Below are 18,497 nucleotides of genomic sequence, written 5' to 3'. Positions count from 1 at the left end.
ACACTTTTCAAAACTACTTGTATTCTCAGGAATTCATGAAAACAGGAAATCAACAACGTTTTGAGGATGGGACGATAAATCGTCAAACAGTTCATTTTGTATCATAATGTAATTGATGTGAATCACGTAAACATGTGCTTTGATGTAACGTTTTTAATTATAATTGTGTTGGTTGTATTTACTTTGAGAACTATTATACTCATTGTTGTGATACTCTACATGAAGTCATCCACCCCCGGACGTTTCCATCATCCTTGGTTTGGGGGTGTGACATACAATTACAAGAGATACGATTACATAAGATAGTGTACTAGATATTCATGAAATTTTACATACTACAAGTACTATATCAAGGAAATACTTTTATATACAAAAAAAAAATGGACTTTCATACGTAAATTTATTTAATACTAAGAATTGTGAGACATTTCAGCTTCACGTGCTTTCGAGTATGCAGTTAAAAGTCTTGTATTATATACCATAATCCCTTGTAGGGGGTGCGTAATATTTGTGTATAGATCTATATGGGATTGACAATCCCACACCTAAGATGTTAGCTACAGCTAGGTTGGTAGGCCTGGGGTGACAAACGTCATAACTTTCCAACGCCTGAAGAACGTTGTTACAGGCAGTCTGGGTCATTAGTATGGTTATAAAGCTCACATGGAGTATTAAAAACACGTTGATTTACGGGGTTATCAATCGCCTTAACGATATATTACATATACAAATCTACTATTTTAGACATGAAAAATACTATTGCAGTTCAGTTTTGGGACTTTCAGACTACTACCCACTTATGGACAAATATTGGATTTCGAAAAGCAAACATTCAAAACAATCGGGTCTTGGTAGAAGGCTACTTTTCATACTAGTAGGAAATATAGGATTTTCTAGGGTTTTCAAACGTTTACAATTACTTACAAACATGTTCATTGATACAAACTTTCCTTCAAACATTTACAGGTCTTTCTTTACAGTTTTACAAATCAAAGTCACATAAATACTTATGAATTCACCAGCTTTATTGCTGATACTCGCTTTCAAAATAACTTTTATTCTCTGGACACAAATAAGACAAGTACGACAACCAGGTTTTGTGAAGACGGAGCAGTCGAGACTCGTCTTTTATTTTGAATATTCATTATGTAGATTTATACTATGAAAGAACTCACATGTACTTAAAACTTATACTATTAATGCAATGGATGATGTTGTTGCTTGTTTACTACTTTGCATTGTTGTGATACATTACATGATGTCCTCCGCCCCAGAACGTTTCTGCCGTTCTCGGTTTTGGGGTGTTACACATTGGTATCAGAGCATTGTTTATAGTGAATTGAGTATATCAACTCATAAAAGATATACAAAATATAAATACAATAGGGATTAAAGTACTCTGATAAAGAGTCTATACTTTTAAATAATAAAATATTTAATTAAGTATACATGCCTGCATTCATACTAAAATCAGTGTCACTAGGACATAACAAAAGTATTACGATTGTTGCGCAGCACAAGTAGACTTAGAGACGTATAGTCAAAACTGGGATGATATATCTAGATCAACTATATTATCCAAGGGTTAACTAGCATGTGCCTAAGTGTGGTTGTGAGTTGCAACAAGTCTAAAAACTTACCCACAATACCACGATGAGAACAATAGAACATAAACCTAAAATACTATAGGAGTATTTTGTGTATTACTATAAACTACTTATGTGTTAGATCCTTATACCCCAATTATCGCATAAATAACATTGTTGGATCCCATCCCAAAGGTGACTTGTACTTCTCGAACGAAGGCAATGTTGGATGGTTCAGACACTACCACAACCGAAAGAATGAAATCCATTTTTCCTTATTTGGTAAATTTAGACACTACCACAACCGAAAGAATCAAATCCATTTTCCCAATATTGCTATCAATGGAATCTTATAAGCAACAACTTTTCACAAATGCCATTGTAAGGATACTTAAAATAAATAAAATCAAACCTTTTTCTTTTAGTTTAAAACTTTGCAGAAAACTTATCCTTACAATCCATATGAAAACCTTGTTGTTATCTATTCCCAAGAAATATAAATATCATAACTCTTAAGTAATAGCCCAAAATTCTGATCACCGAACCATGCGATTGAAATCCATCTTCGCGATCAGAGTCAGCATGTACTTAATAGAGTTAGACAATAGACTTTACCTGAAGTAGAGCCAAACTTATTGACTTTAACATCCTTAGGTAAATTAATGCCCCTTCCTTTGGCAATAGTTACCTATGGACACTTGATAATGGGACTATCTCAGACTTAGCCTCTCTCTTTACCATTTGGTCAACCGAGTTGACTATGGCCGATCCTTTTCCATTGGGAAGAGAGAGCTTTACTTGATATCCAATGTCGTTATTGTCAATGTCCACAGGTTTTAGCGAGTTGATCTTAGCAAATAGATAAGATCATTAAGGGTCTTGTCATAGTCTGTTTCGTAGGATTCCCAGAAGATCTCACTATGTCACTTAGAAAGTAGGTGAGCCACCAACTTTCTCAAGACTTTGACACCCAACTCTCCCGACTTGTCAATATGTGACTACATCTCTAATATGTGATCACACCTAGACCTTGTCTTGCCAATAGGGCTTGAGTGACCTTAAACTTTTTAGAAACTTGTGGGTTAGGGAGAATAATTTGGAGGAGGTGAAAGAAGTATGATTTCCATGGGACATCATCTTCATTTAGGAAAGCTTGTTTCAAGAGATTTAAGAAGATCATAAATGTCTAAACTAGACATCTTTTTGGGAGATATTCAAGATAGTTGATCTAAAGTCCTTAATATGACACCTAATATGAAATATTAAGGCTAGGACCCAACAAACTATTTTATAACTTAGAAAAGGGATGTCGTAATCCAAGCTATAAAATATTTGAAGGTAGGTGAATGACGATTCACCAATTTCCACCAAGATAAATGAAATGTATTATTAGGTTTTAATTGGATTTGAAACTCCTAGATCTTTTGAGATTCATTGAACTTTTCAATGACATGTTTCAATCTCGAGTGTGCCCTTCAGGTTTTGTGACTGGGATGCCAAGGATCACAAAACAAGGTGTGAAGTAACCATGCAAATTACTTGGTACCCTTAAGTGTTTACCCCTCAATCGATGTTTCGGTTAACCACACACGCTCCATCGATACTATGATAAACATTAAGTTACCATTTTCCTACCTTGTTAAATACGAGTTAGTGTGTCAGTTAACCACACACGCTCCACTAACCGACTTAAACAAAGTGCAAAGTGTAATTTCATGGATTAGCACCTTATTCACATTTTCCTAAGTAACTAAGATTGGGTATTTATACGAGTTTAGTTACTTAGTATTTATCATTAATAATTTTAATGAAGGGAGAATTCTAGTCGTTATCCTACCCGTTCGGCTAACGACCCTCCACCGGTCAAGGAAGCGGTGGGTGAGAGTGGACACCCGTTAAACTATCATTTTATAGGCAGTAACCTTATACCCCCCCTTATAGACCAGATTCGTGAATGAGGCCTACTAACGGTAAGACTGACTTTACTCTTATATAAATATAAATATAAATATAAATATATATATATATATATATATATACATATATATATATATATTATTAACTTATATATATATATATATATATATATATACATACAAAATATATATATATATATATATATATATATATATATATATATATATATATATATATATATATTGTAACCTATGTTAACTTTTATGAGTTTTAAAATTCATAAATGTGACTTTTAAGTTACATAAACACATTTTATGAACTTCTTTTGGATTTATTTGGATTAAAACCAACTATCACATAATTTTTTTCATTAATCTAAATTCACTCATAAAATAAGGTAACACAAAAAAACTTTTGGTGATCCATAACTTATTCTTAAGTTATGGAATTCTTTAAAACATTAAAACCAAATTTTGTAACTCCATAAAAACTTTCAATCAAATTTTTTTTAAAACCTTTTCATATCCATAACTTATGGGGATTTCAAAAAACTCTTTAGATCAAACTTTTAAAACTAATAAAATAATCATATCATTTTATCTTTTATTAAATTTGACCTAATTCAAATCATATAGCAAATTATTCAAATTTTACAAATAATTAGTTTTTCACAAAAACAAGTAATTATCTTAAAATTTGACAAACTTCATGTTTTTTTTTCCTTTTTTTCAACTTTGGAAATAAAATATTTGCATCAATATAACAGAGAACAACCCGTGGCTCTGATACCACTATTGGGTTTTGAGCATTCTAACACTCCTAAGTGTACATGCAACCCTAAATACCTTGGATCTATGTTTTCTCTATTATACATGCAAATATGATCTTTCCAAGGTATTCATCCTCACTAGCATAATAACATTGATTCATATGAATATATCAAGTTAGAATTACATACCTCTTTGATGTAGAATGTCTTCATGAAGCTTGAGTGCCTAATGCCCCAAGTGTGACACCTCAAATGGTTCACACAACACCAAATACACATGGAATGACTTGAGAGAAATTGGAACACTTCATAAAATCGACTAGCCCTTTCTATCACCCATAGTCGCTGATTTTGCCAACAATAAGATGCTTATATAGTTAGTGACAATTAGGGTAAACCCTAATTGTCATGGCTTTCCATTTCCTTGGATCCGTGGGTTCAAATACACCATGGAGCATCCATGGAGCATCTTATGGGTTTTAGCCCATCTTGACAATCCATGAAGCATTAGCCTACTATACAAGTATGGATGATTTACACAATCAACTCATATATTTAATTAGTCTTCTTTTGATCACTTAATTAGTCCTAGATTAATTCTTGATCAATACTAATTAAATAATCTTATTAATATATTAGAACTTATAATATATTAACAAACCTTAAGTGTTATTTCTCTCATTATAGTCTATCCAAATGCATGATACCATGCAACCCAAATGGACAATGCCAGGTCGGGTCAAGTCTTACCAACTATAGTTATGGACTTAAACATTAATCCAACAACATCGCCTCTACAACACCATGCCACTACACACACGTAATTACACCATATTACATACACACACACACACCTGCAAGAAGTAAACATAAATAGCCACCCCATAGCGGCGACAGGAGGTGGTCGGGGATGATAGAAGTGAAAATGACAACATATCTTTAGTCTCTTGTTCCCCCGTCAAGCAACAACTACACACACGCAAATATTCAATCCCACGTCCGGGAACGAGCCAACTTCGACGGAAACAACAACATCAACGTCATCAGGAGGTGATGGCGGTGGCAGGTCGAGGTTGCATCATACACATGAAATGACCCAAGAACCAAGCTCTAAACAGCCGACTAGGAGGCTTCTATTGCCGAAGTAATCTGAAACGGTGGTTCATGGCCCACCGGTGACCACAACCTCCATACATGGCATCAACCCAACAAAAGGAACGAAAGGGAAAAAGAGAAGAATCGACTGAAGGTTTCTCGGCAGCCCATTACTTGCACATCGACGGAATAACGACACCCAACACCTCCGGCAGCCAGCATCGCAATAGCGACGTTCGCTTGACACGGCAACAGCGACCACAACGATTGAAGGTTTCTTCCCAGTCTTCGACGGACTCTCGGTGACTCACGTTGTTGCCGGCAGCTCGTCTTGATGGTGGTAGTTCCATGGCGTGGCGGCGACCTCATATGACCTGAGATGAGAGAGTAGGAGGGGTGGCGGCTGGAGGCATATCCCTTAGGGTTAGGGTTTTGAGTGATTTAAGATGCATATATACATGGATTAAGGGAGGGTGAAGGGAGTTGTCCAGTGTCCATGCTCTAACTTTGCCTATTTAACCATTCTAGTCCCTCCCCATGATATCTTTTTCGAAATAAAACACATACTTACCTTTTTAACCCTATCTTCTGAAATTCTTTATAGTTAAAGTCTAAAATTTTACCAATCAACCCATACTCTACAAAAATCTCTTTCATAATAGATCCCTAAATTACTAATAAGCCCTTAAGCCTTCAATCTTTTCAATTTAAGTCCTGAACATACACTTTTAACCCTCGACTTCTAATATTCTTCACAAATCATCCCGGGACTTACATTTATTAATTTATTTAAATAAACGGGGTGTTACAGTTCTTGTTGAAATCTTTTGTATCTTAAACATGTAATCACTTATGACTTGATAATGTGATGTATATAATGTCATAGCTCATAGATCTTTGTTTAATATTACTTAAAATTTCGAGATCTACAAAGATCTAACATATTTTTACCAAATAATTTAAGAAATCACACAAAACATGCATATAACACATAGATCTACACATTTTTCTTGTTTTCTTCCCCAAAAATCATATGAAAACCGAAAAAAGGGGGGTATGAACTCACCTTGGGGTGATGGATCGGTTTTGATGAAGAAATGGAAGGATATTTTTGATCCTAGCAAGCTTTCTTGAGTAGATATTGAACTTAGATGGTTCAAATGTGATGAACTTTGAAGATGAGTTCTTGATGTGCTCTTGGTATTCTCGAAAATTAGGAAAATGGAAGGGGTAAATTCTTTGTGCTGGAGAGGAAAAATAGGAGATAATTCTTGAGTTGGATGATGAAATATGATGGTGGTGGTGAAGGCCCTAATGGCCATGAGTTTTGAACAGGGGAGAGGGAGAGTGAAGACTTCCTAGATACATGAGAACTTACCTTGTTGTATGGTGGTTTTGGTACATGGGTGACCACCATGAAAACTTAAGGTGGCACTTGCAAATTTAAACCCCTTTTTCCTTTTTTTGGATGCATGGGCTGAGATTTCGGCTAGGAGGAAGGAGGATGAATTAATTTGGCCCAATTCTTTTTTTTGTTCGAAATTATGAAGTCCATAGAGAAATTTTTGGCCCATTGGGCCCTTGGAAGTACTTACGGCCCAACATAAGATAAAGGGACGGGTTTTAGGTCCATTAGGGTTAATTGGAGTTGTTATGGTCCGATAAGGCCCATTAGAGTAAACTGATACATTTTAGGCTCATTAAGGCCCAAAATGTTAAGTTTTATGAATGTGGATTCATTTAGAGCCCATATAAGGGTTCTAAGCCCCTTCTAGTCGAATTGAATGCTTATTGGTCCACTAGGCTAGTAAGAAAATCCTAGTCCGTAAAGAACTTGAACTGGGATTTCCAAGGTTTTCAGCCCTTAGTTGAGCATATGAGATGTATTTGGATGATCATAGAGTATGGTATTCACTTAGAGTACAAGTTATTACACTAGGTGAATGATTGCTTAAGAGTAGAATTTCCTAGCAAAAATGCTAGTTGTGACATCATCCCCCGTTAGAGGGAATTTCGTCTCGAAATTCTTTCGAAAGGTAGGTTCATGAATAAGAGAATAGGTGAGGTTACTTAAACTTCATCTGGTCTTCGCGTTCCCATGTGAATTCTGATCCACGCTTGGCGTTCCATCAAACCTTCATAATCGGAATGCGACTTTTTTTTTGTACGCTTTACTTCCTTATCCAATACCTTGACTGGTTCTTCGATGAACAGGAGATTCTCATTTATTTCAATCTCTTCTAAAGGAGTGATAAGAGTTTTTCCTGATAGGCACTTTTTCAAATTTAAGACATGGAACACAAGGTGTACGTTGCTGCAGCCTAACAACCATTAGACCAATCCGGGAAAAGAATCTCGAATGGTCCAACGTATGGCGGTTCAGTTTTCCCCATTTCCTAAAGCGAATCATTCCTTTCCAAGGAAAGACTTTCGATAGTACCCGACCTTCAACTTGCAATTACATAGGTTTTCGTCGTTTGTCAGCATAACTCTTCTATCTATCTCCTGATGCTTGAAGTCGAGTTCTGATTTTTGATTATCTTCTCTGTCATTTCGTGAATGGTTTCTGGTCTCATGAGAGTACTGGCGAGTGATCTACATTTACGACCATAAAAAGTCTCGAAAGGAGCAACCTTGATGCTCATGCGATAGCTGCTATTGTATGAGAATTCAGTCAAGGGACATTGGGTATCCTATGACTTGCTGAATTCAAACACCTAGACTTGGAGCATGATTTTGAGTGAAGGTATGGTCTATTCAACTTGGGCTATTGGTTTGAGGGTGGTAAACAATGCTCACAACTAGCTACGTTCTCATAGCCTTTTGAAGTGACTGTCAAAATCTTGAAGTAATTTTGTTATCCCAATCCGAGATAATAGATATTGATATATCATCGAGTCTCACTATCTCTTGGATATATATCCATGTTAATCTTTCTGTCTTGTTTGATTTCTATATTAGCAGGAAACGGACAACTTGGGTTAACCTATCGATGATCACTCGGATAACGCCCAACTCACCTCTTATAACAATAAGCTTCGTCTTTTGACTTTGAGAGTTTTATCCATCCATGCAGTGCTTCCTCCGTGATATTCTCCGGCTTTGATGCTTTCAAGGCCGGTCGTAGGTTTTGAAAATGGTTTGTTCTTGCTTTGTGAGCAGACAAGTATGTTATTGATGAGAAATAATGAAAAGGATGACTAGGAATGGTTGGTAAAACTCGGTTCGTAGGGTCCATGAATACCGTGGGAGCATTTGTTAGACCGAAGGGTATCACAACGAATTGGAAATGGCCGCCACGAGTTCGGAAAGCAATTTTTGGAATGTCCTCTTCTCTGACTCAAAGTTGATGATAACTGATTCTTAGATCTATTTTAGAGAAGCAACTAGCTCCTTGGAGCTAGCCAAATCGGTTGTCAATCCGAGGGGGTGGGTATCGGTTTTTGATAGTGAGCTTATTAATTTTTCTAAAATTGATGTATATTCTGAAGGATCCATCTTTTTGACGAATGAGACCAGAGCTTCCCAGGGTGAGAAGCTTGGTTCGATGAATCCTTTGCTCAAAAATTTTCTTAATTGACTGGATAGCTCCCGAATTTTGGCGGATTCGAAATTCGACCTGTCTCTCTGGGGTACTCCTGGAAGTTCTTTGGGAAATACATCTGGAAAATCGCATGCTATTGGAATGCCTCGTAGATCATGGGGTTCATCAAGGATTCATGATAGCCATCCCGGAGCAACCAAAAGAAAGAAGTGGCAAAAAGAAATTTCGGAACAAAAGAAAGGGGCAATCATCGCAGGAATCCTCGAAAAAGTAACAAATAGTAGCAGTTCATGCTACTGCTATTCGTGTTGTTGTTCCTACTGCTCCAACACCTCCCAGTAGATATTCTAGGAACCTACCAAAGTGAAACAAATGCAATTTCCGCCACCAAGGACCCTGCCGGGAGATACACTACAACAACTACAACAGGAAGGGGCACACTACCCTTTTCTGTAAGGCTCTAACACAATCAAATACCCAGACTCCAGGAACTGGAGTAAGCCAGACCTGCTATGGGTGTGGTGAAACAGGGCACTACAAGAGGTATTACCTGAAGACAAAGAATGATGGTGGTGCAGGAAGGGTGTTGGCCATGGGACAAGAGGAAGCAGTGGCGGATCCTACAGTGGTCACGGGTACGTTTCTCCTCAATCACTCTTATGCATGCATACTATTTGATAGTAGTGCGGAGAGGAGTTTTGTGAGCCACAAATTTAAACACCTTCTCAAACAAAAACCACACTTACTAACCAAAACATTCACCATCGAGATGGCTAATGGGAAAACCGAAAGCACTGACGATATATACATAGGTTGTACCCTCACTCTAAACGACTTTTCCTTTCAAATCAGCTTTAAACCGGTCTCAATAAAAAAACTTCGACATCATCATCGGCCTGGATTGGTTAAGTTCGCCATGTGCTGATATTCTATGCTACGAGAAGGCGATTCGCCTTAATCTGCCAAGTGGAGAAACTCTTGTCATTTACGGCGACAAACCCAGTACGAACCTTCGTATCATCTCTTGCGTCAAAGCCTAAAAATATATGCGTAAGGAGTATCACACATTCTTAGCTTACGTAGTGAACGAGAAACAAGAAGTAAAAGACCTCGAGAGCGTTCTCGATGTTTGTAATTTTCCTGACGTCTTTCCCTAGGATCTTCCAGGAAAGTTACACCCTCATGAATCGGATCCGGACACCAAAGTTCGGTGGGTACTAAGACATTGTCATGAACGAAGCACACAAGACTCGATACTCCATTCACCCAGGTTCAAACAAGATGTATCTGGACCTCAAGAAACTTTATTGGTGGTCAAATATGAAAACAGAGATTGCTAACTACACGAGCAAGTGCCTAACTTGCGCCAAAGACAAGGTACAACATCAAAAGCCATCAGGTTTACTACAACAACCAAAAATACCTGAGTGGAAGTGGGAGCGGATTACAATAGATTTCATTACCAAGTTGCCCAAGACTACAGTTGGTTATGAAAGCATTTGGGTAATCGTTGATAGGTTAACCAAGTCCGCACACTTCCGACCAATAAAGGAAGCAGACAAGATAGAGAAATTGATCAGAACTTATATAAGAGAGATAATACGGCTGCACAGTGTGCCAATATCTATTATAATACGACTATTATCACATACGGTAGCTCGAGGATCGTCACTACAGTTTTGTTATCCGAACACGAACATGTACTAGAGGTGAGTTCATACCCCTACGTTTTCACTATTTTTCAATGTTTTCAGGGGGGAATACAAGTAAAACACAAGGACTCTTGTGTTAACATTCAAATGATTTCAAACCATTTGCAATTGTTTCAAACTGATTTATTGATACATTTTATCAAAATATATTTATATATATCTTTATATATAAATAAGGTTCAACAGACTTAGAATTGGCAATTCCTCCCTAAATCATGTTCCTTGTTTGGTTGTGGGTATAGGGTAGAATTACTTATTCGACTGTCCTTTCACTTTTAATTATATATGTTGTGAATATATATGAATATAAAATATATTTCATTATATTGTTAACCCATTTGTAATATGTCGAGGAAAAGGGTAGTTTTCATAAATCTCTTACTACCGCTTTTTACACACTGTTATATTTCAAAGGTTTTCAGTTCATTACCGAGCATACATCTAAACTATAATAGGTATAGTTTGTGAATCACCACACTATTTTACTAAGTTTAAGAAACGATACAAGAACATACTTTTAAACTATGATAGGTATAGTTTGAGAAACACTACACTATTTGACAAGCTCAAGAACACTATAAAGAAACAAGTATTTAAACTATAATATGTATAGTTTATGGAACACTACTCTATTTCACTAATTCAAGGATACACTACTAAAATAATTATTTAAGTATAATTGTTTTACATTACAAAGTACACTACTACAAGGTAATACATACAGATTCAAGTACAAGAGAACACTATAACACTACATGTAAACTAGTTAATACAAGATTGTGAAGCACTACTTCGTTGTAACCATCAGGGTACAAGTTTAAGTCCTATAAATTATAACCAAAGTCTCCTAGAGAGAGAGAGAGAGTGAATTTGTGTATAGATCTATACAGGACTGACAATCCCGCATCTGAGCTCCTTGCAACAGCTAGGTTGGCAGGTCTGGAGTGACAAATGTCATAACATTCCGACGTTTGGAGAACGTTGTAGAGGTCACTAGTCATTTTAGCATGGTTATATGAAACTCACAATAGTATCAACTAAAATATTGTTTATGGAATTTACACTACTTCCATGGTTATATTTTTATAATGGAACTACATTACAATACACTATTTTACACTACAACTGGTGGATTCCAGATACCATCATACAAAGTGTTTTCGTAGAAATATAGTACAATACACTATTTTCGTAATACCGTACAACATACAATTCATGGAAACATTCATGATATAGTTTTTTTTATTAATAAGACTACAATACACTATTTCAGAGTACTATAACAAACATACATTTTGGTCTTAAGGCCTAAGACTACATTTCATTTACTAAAGAAAATATTGGACTTTCTGGAGGAACATAGTAACGTTATTCAAGGAACAATGACAAGTATTCCATCACAAAAACGTACTTATGAACTCACCAACTTAAATGTCGATACACTTTCAACATCACTTGTATTCTTAGGGAATTGGTAGACAAGTACACTACAAGGTTTTGAGAAGACGGAGCATCCATGGTGTCACGTCTATAATTATTTCTATACTTTTTGGTGTTATACAAACAATGTTGAAAACTTAATGTAAACACTATATTATCAATGCAATGGTTTTTGTTACTTTGATTACTATTTTGAAATTTTTGTGATACTATACATGATGTCCTCCAGCCCCGAACATTTCCTCCATCTCGGTTTAGGGGTGTGACACCTGAGATGCTGATCGTGAGTCTTTTAGGCAAGTGATTGAATAACAGAAAGATCTGCACAGTGCCGTGACCTTATCATTTTTGTGGTTAGAAGGTGTCATGATGTATTGAACCAATAGCTTTATTATTATTTGGGAGGGACCCGATAGTCATTTGATTAAGACTCTTAGGTCTCAGATCGTTAGTCTTATTGGCATGTTTGGGTGTTAGGGCATTCTTGGGAGTCGGGAGACTCAATGACCAGTTAGTTTGGATAACGTAGACAATAACATTTTGTTGAGAGTATTAATTGTACATCAGAAGTCTCTTGTTGAATGTTTGTAGGCTGACTATTATGAGTTGGTTACCAATGTTGGGTATCAGTTTTGATATCTGAGTCATGAAGTTCATTGTAAATGTCTCGAGTGATTTTTCAGGTAGATGTACACTTGAGCTAATGATGGATTCAGATGCAACGTGAGATTCTTGGATTGACCATCATTATGCTTGTGGGACCAGCGTGTTGGTGATGACCAATCATGAAGTCGAGTGTGTATTTAAGGTTTTGGGAATAATCTTCGGATTTGGGTTGGGTAAAATTCACAATCGGGGTATTTTGAGTATTCTTTCTGCATGTATTGGTGGTGTTCCTAGTCAAGGAACTAGGGGTAGGTACGGCGAATGGATGACCATTAGACTTAGGGTATGTTTCTAAAGTTTAGACAGATGGGTTCCTGGTTTCAAGAAGTATATTGATGGAGTTGGTTGCGGTTGTAATATTAAGTGTTTCTGATTTGAGTGGTTCTCATTGGAAGTTGGTTCTTACAGTTGGGGAGAGAAAGATAGTTGTTGTGATTTGGTATTTTCATGTTTTTGTGTTGTTTGTTGGCAGCTATGGGTGTCCAAATGGTTTCTCGAGTTTTATTTATAAGATGCCTTGATTTTGTAGTGGTTAGAGGAAGCTTATGGAATATGTTGGTGTTGTTTTCGAAGATCCTAACCAAGACGAATTTTGAGGAAAAAATCCAGTTTAAGTGGGGGATAGTTGTAACATTCTGTTTAGAGAAGTTTCTTATTTTGGGATTATGGACAATAAATTGATCAAATAAAGGCTTTAGGCTTCAAGGAAAGAGTGTTTAGACCATATTGAATGTTGATCATATTGGTTATATGATCTAAACCCTTGGTTTGTGTCTTGCAGTTAAAGGGTAATATGGGAAAAATGATGTTTTAGAATTTTTTTTCATGAATTAAAGATTTTAGTTAGGTGTTTTTAAGTCAAATGTGATTATATAGAGTTGTGGGTCTCCTCAATAAATTGTTTTGCATATAAAAACGCAGAAAAAGAGTTGAAATGAAGAAGTTATGACTGTTTGAAGTTGGAGTGAAATTGGGTGAAAACCGGTCCTCACGAGGTAACAAGGACGAAATCCAGTTTAAGTGGAGGATAGTTGTAACATCCTGTTTTGAGAAGTTTATTATTTTGGGATTATGGACGATAAATGGATCAAGTAAATGCTTTAGGCTTTAAGGGAAGAGTGTTTAGACCATATTGGATGTTGATAATATTGGTTATGTGATCTAAGCCCTTGGTTTGTGTCTTGGAGTCAAAGGGTAATATGGGAAAATGATGTTTTAGAATTCTTTCATAAATTAAAGATTTTAGTTAGGTGTGTTTTAAGTCAAATGTGATTATATAGAGTTGTGGGGTCCTAAATATATTTTTGTGCATATAAAAAATGCCGAAAACAGAGTTGAAACGAAGAAGTTATAATTGTTTTAAGTTAGAGTGAAATTGCCTGAAAATTGGTCCTCACGAGGTGACAGAGTTGTGTCACGACATGAGAGTCCTCACGAGGTGTGAAGTATATTCTCACAACGTGAGAACTATGCATCCCAAGCCCATAATTTTTGTAGGGTTTTCAAGGTATTTAAAGGTAAGGATTGATCTTTTAGGGTATTTTCTTAGCCTCCATTATATTTAGAACCCCTTGAAAAACACCCTAGCCTCCATTTTAAAGATTTGTTTCCTCCTGGATGGCCTACTCGCCGAGTCCAGGCGTGGACTCGCCGAGTAGATCACTTACAGCTCGCATCCAACTCGACATCTACTCGGCGAGTTAGGGCTACAACTCGCCGAGTAGCTCTTCCAAAAGAAACATTTAATCAAAATGAATACGTACCAGGAACGGGGCATTACAATTCTCCCCCACTTATCTTAGACTTCATCCTCGAAGTCTGCTGACTCCAGAAACAACTCTGGGTAGTGCTCCCTCATCTCCTCCTCCGCCTCCCATGTCCACTCTGAACCCTTCCGGCGCTGCCACTGCACCTTCACCAACTGAACCACCTTGTTCCCCAAGGTCTTCATCTTCCGATCTATGATTTCTATGGGTTTCTCAATATAATTCAGGTGGATATCAACCTGAATGTCCTCCAAGGGTACTACTGCTGTCTCATCCACCAAGAACTTCCTCAACTGAGAAACATGGAAAGTGTTGTGGATCTGACTAAGCTCTACCTAAAGATCCAACCGATAAGCAACCTATCCCACCCGGGCCAAAACCCTAAAAGGACCGATGAACCTGGGGCCCAACTTGCCCCTCTTCTGAAACTTGATAACACCCTTCCAGGGTGAAACCTTTAGGAGGACCATATCGCCTACCTGGAACTCCAAGTCTGAACGCCTCCTATCGGCATAACTCTTCTGCCGAATCTGCGCAGTCTGCAGTCTGCTACGAACCTGCTAGATCAACTCTATCATCTTGAGCACCACTTCGGTGCTCCCAATGACTCGTTGACTGACCTCGCACCAAGAAATCGGGGTCCTGCACTTCCTCCCATAGAGCATCTCGAAAGGAGCTCGATCAATACTTGCATGGTAACTGTTGTTATATGAAAATTCCGCTAGTGGAAGATACGTATCCCAACTGCCACCGAAGTCTAGGACACATGCCCGCAGCATGTCCTCGAGATTTAGAATCGTTCTCTCGCTTTGTCCGTCCATCTGAGGATGGAAAGCGGTGCTAAAATGTAGACGAGTACCCATCTCGTCGTGAAACCGCTTCCAGAATCTGGAAGTAAAACGGACATCTCAGTCTGACACCACTGAAACAGGCACTCCATGTCGTGCCACCACCTCTCGCACATATATATCGTCTAGCTTCTCAGCCGATATGCTCTCCTGGATCGGTATAAAATGGGCACTCTTCGTCAACCGATCCATTATAACCCAAATCGAATCCACTCCATGTGTGGTCCTGGGAAGCTTAGTGATGAAATCCATAGTGATATCCTCCCATTTCCACACTGGTATGTCCAACGGCTGCATCTTGCCGTGAGGCCTCTGGTGCTCCGCCTTAACCTTCCTGCAAGTCAGGCATCTTTCCATATACCAGGCGACATCCCGCTTCATGCAGGGTCACCAATAGTTGGGTCGAAGATCCCTATACATCTTCGTTGCCCCTGGATGGATGGAAAATCGAGACTTATGTTCCTCGTCCATCAACACCTGTTGTACTCTGCCCCAGTACGGTACCCATACCCTCCCATGAAAGGTCAAAAATCCTTGGCTATCGTAGTCAAAAGAAGCTACTCGGCCCATAATCCTCTCACACTTCTGCCTCTCCTCCTTAAGGCCCCCGGCCTGGCCTCTTTGATTTGCTCCAATAATGGAGTAATTACCGTCATCCTCAAACAAATGCTTCTGATCGGAGCAGCCACTACCTTGCGGCTCAGAGCATCGGCCACCACGTTGGCCTTCCATGGGTGATAAAGGATCTCACAATCATAATCCTTCAGCACATCTAACCATCTCCTCTGCCTCATGTTCAGATCCGGATGATCCATGAGGTACCTCAAACTCTTGTGATCCGTGTAAATGGTACAATGGACCCCATAGAGGTAATGTCTCCAAATCTTGAGGGCAAATACCACTGCCCCCAACTCTAAATCATGCGTAGGATAATTAGCCTCATGAGGATTCAACTGTCTCGAGGCGTAAGCTATCACACGGCCTCGTTGTATCAACACTGCTCCCATACCTGCGATCGAAGCATCACAATAGACTACAAAATCCTCTACTCCTCTGGCAGGGTAAGAATCGATGCCTCGCACAATTTCCGCCTGAGGGTCTCGAATGTTGCCTGCTGCCCAGGCCCCCAATGAAACACCACCGACTTCTTAGTTAGTCAGGTGAGCAGTACGGCTATCTTGGAGAAATCCTGGATAAATCTCCTGTAGTACCCTGCCAAACCTAGGAAGCTCCGAATCTCAGATGGAGACTTCGGGACCTCCCACTGCATCACGGCCTCTATCTTGGCCGGATCTACTAGAATACCATTCTGGTTGACGAGGTGACCAAGGAACTGCACCTCGCGCAACCAGAACTTGCACTTGGAGAATTTCGAAAAAAGTCTCTCCCTCCTCAAAGTCTCTAACACCTCCCTCAGGTGCTCCTCGTGCATCTCCTGGGTCTTGGAATAAACCAAGATATCATCAATGAACACTATCGCAGACCGATCCAGCATCGGTTTGCATACGCGGTTCATGACGTCCATGAACACCGCTGGAGTGTTGGTGAGCCCGAACGGCATCACCACAAACTCATAATGACCATAGCGGGTCCTGAAAGTAGTCTTCTGCACATCCTCATCTCTGACTAGCACCTGATGATACCCGGAGCGTAAATCGGTCTTGGAAAACCAAGATGCTCCTTGTAGCTGATCAAACAAATCATCTATCCTCGAGACTGGGTAACGGTTCTTCACTGTTACCTTATTCAACTCCCGATAATCTATACACATACGGTGCGACCCGTCCTTCTTCTTTACAAATAAAATCGGCGCTCCCCATGGCGAACTTCTCGGCATGATAAAACCCTTGTCTAGCAGCTCTTGCAGCTGCGTAGACAACTCCTGCATCTCTGGGGGAGCCAACCGATACGGTGTCTTAGCTATCGGAGCTACACCATGGATCAGGTCAATCCTGAACTTGACCTGTCTCTCAGGAGGTATTCCAGGAAAATCCTCTGGAAATACATCCGGGTAGTCTCGCACTACCGGGACATCATCAACCGTCGTCTTGCACTTCTCCCGGGTATCTAAAACTTAGGCAATATAACCGGCGCAAACATGCTGGAAGTAGCGTCTCGCTCTCGCTGCTGAACACAGGATTGGTCCGCGCTGTGGCTTCTCGCTTTGAATCACTAACTCTCCCCCACTGGGAGTGTGAATCCTCACTAACTGTAGCTCACAATCTATCACCGCCCCATTGGGGCTCAGCCAGTCCATACCTATTATGACCTTATTCCCTCGCAAGGGAATAGGGACCAAGTCCACCGGAAACTGCTCATCGAACAACTGTAGAGAACATCCTCTGTGTACTCTTACCACCCTAACGGTCTTGTCGGCTGCTATCTCAACCTCAAGCGGACAATCTAGCTCTCCAGGAGCTCTGCTGAACCTCTTGCTAAGCGCAGGAGAGACGAATGATCGGGTAGCCCCCGAGTCAAACGATATTGTAGCTGAAATGCCATTCACGGAGAATGAACCTATACAAAACATATAACCATAAGGAACAATCAATAATAAATGTAGAGATAAGGGAAAAGTACATACCCGTCACCACGTCAGGAGTCGCTCGAGCCTCCTCTGCTGTCAGCTGAAAAGCCCTACTCTTTGCCACCGGTGTCTCAGCTCGGCCTTGACGGCCATCTATAATACTCAAAGTAGCAGGAGCAAGTGCTGACACCTTTCCTGCAACAGCTAAACTCGGACACTGGGACTTTTTATGTCCCCTCTGATTGTAATGGAAGCAAATCAGATCTGATGCCGCAACGGCGGCAGTAGTGGCTATACAATCTCTACTCATATGCCCAGTCCAACCGCACTTGTAGCAGCCAGCACTCCCTGCTTTGCACGCCCCATCGTGCAATCTCCCACACTTTCCACACCGAGCGTGGCTCTGCTGACTCCTAGCTTTGTGATCTGAACCCTTGGGCTTTTTGCCCGTGCTCCCTGAACCTCGAGCCGCCTCCGACTTCCTCTTTCTCTCTATCTCAAGGTCAATCTCTCTCTCGAGCCCTGACAATCATGTCATCCAGTGTTTTACATCTGTACCGGCTCACAAACTGGCGGATATCACTCCGCAACATCTCATGATAACGGGCCTTCTTCATTTCCTCATCA

The sequence above is a fragment of the Lactuca saligna genome, chromosome 6, assembly GCF_052625555.1.
Source record: "Lactuca saligna cultivar CGN05327 chromosome 6, ASM5262555v1, whole genome shotgun sequence".
Taxonomy (NCBI): domain Eukaryota; kingdom Viridiplantae; phylum Streptophyta; class Magnoliopsida; order Asterales; family Asteraceae; genus Lactuca; species Lactuca saligna.
The sequence above is the reverse complement of the archived record's forward strand: the minus strand, read 5'-3'. Positions refer to the sequence as shown.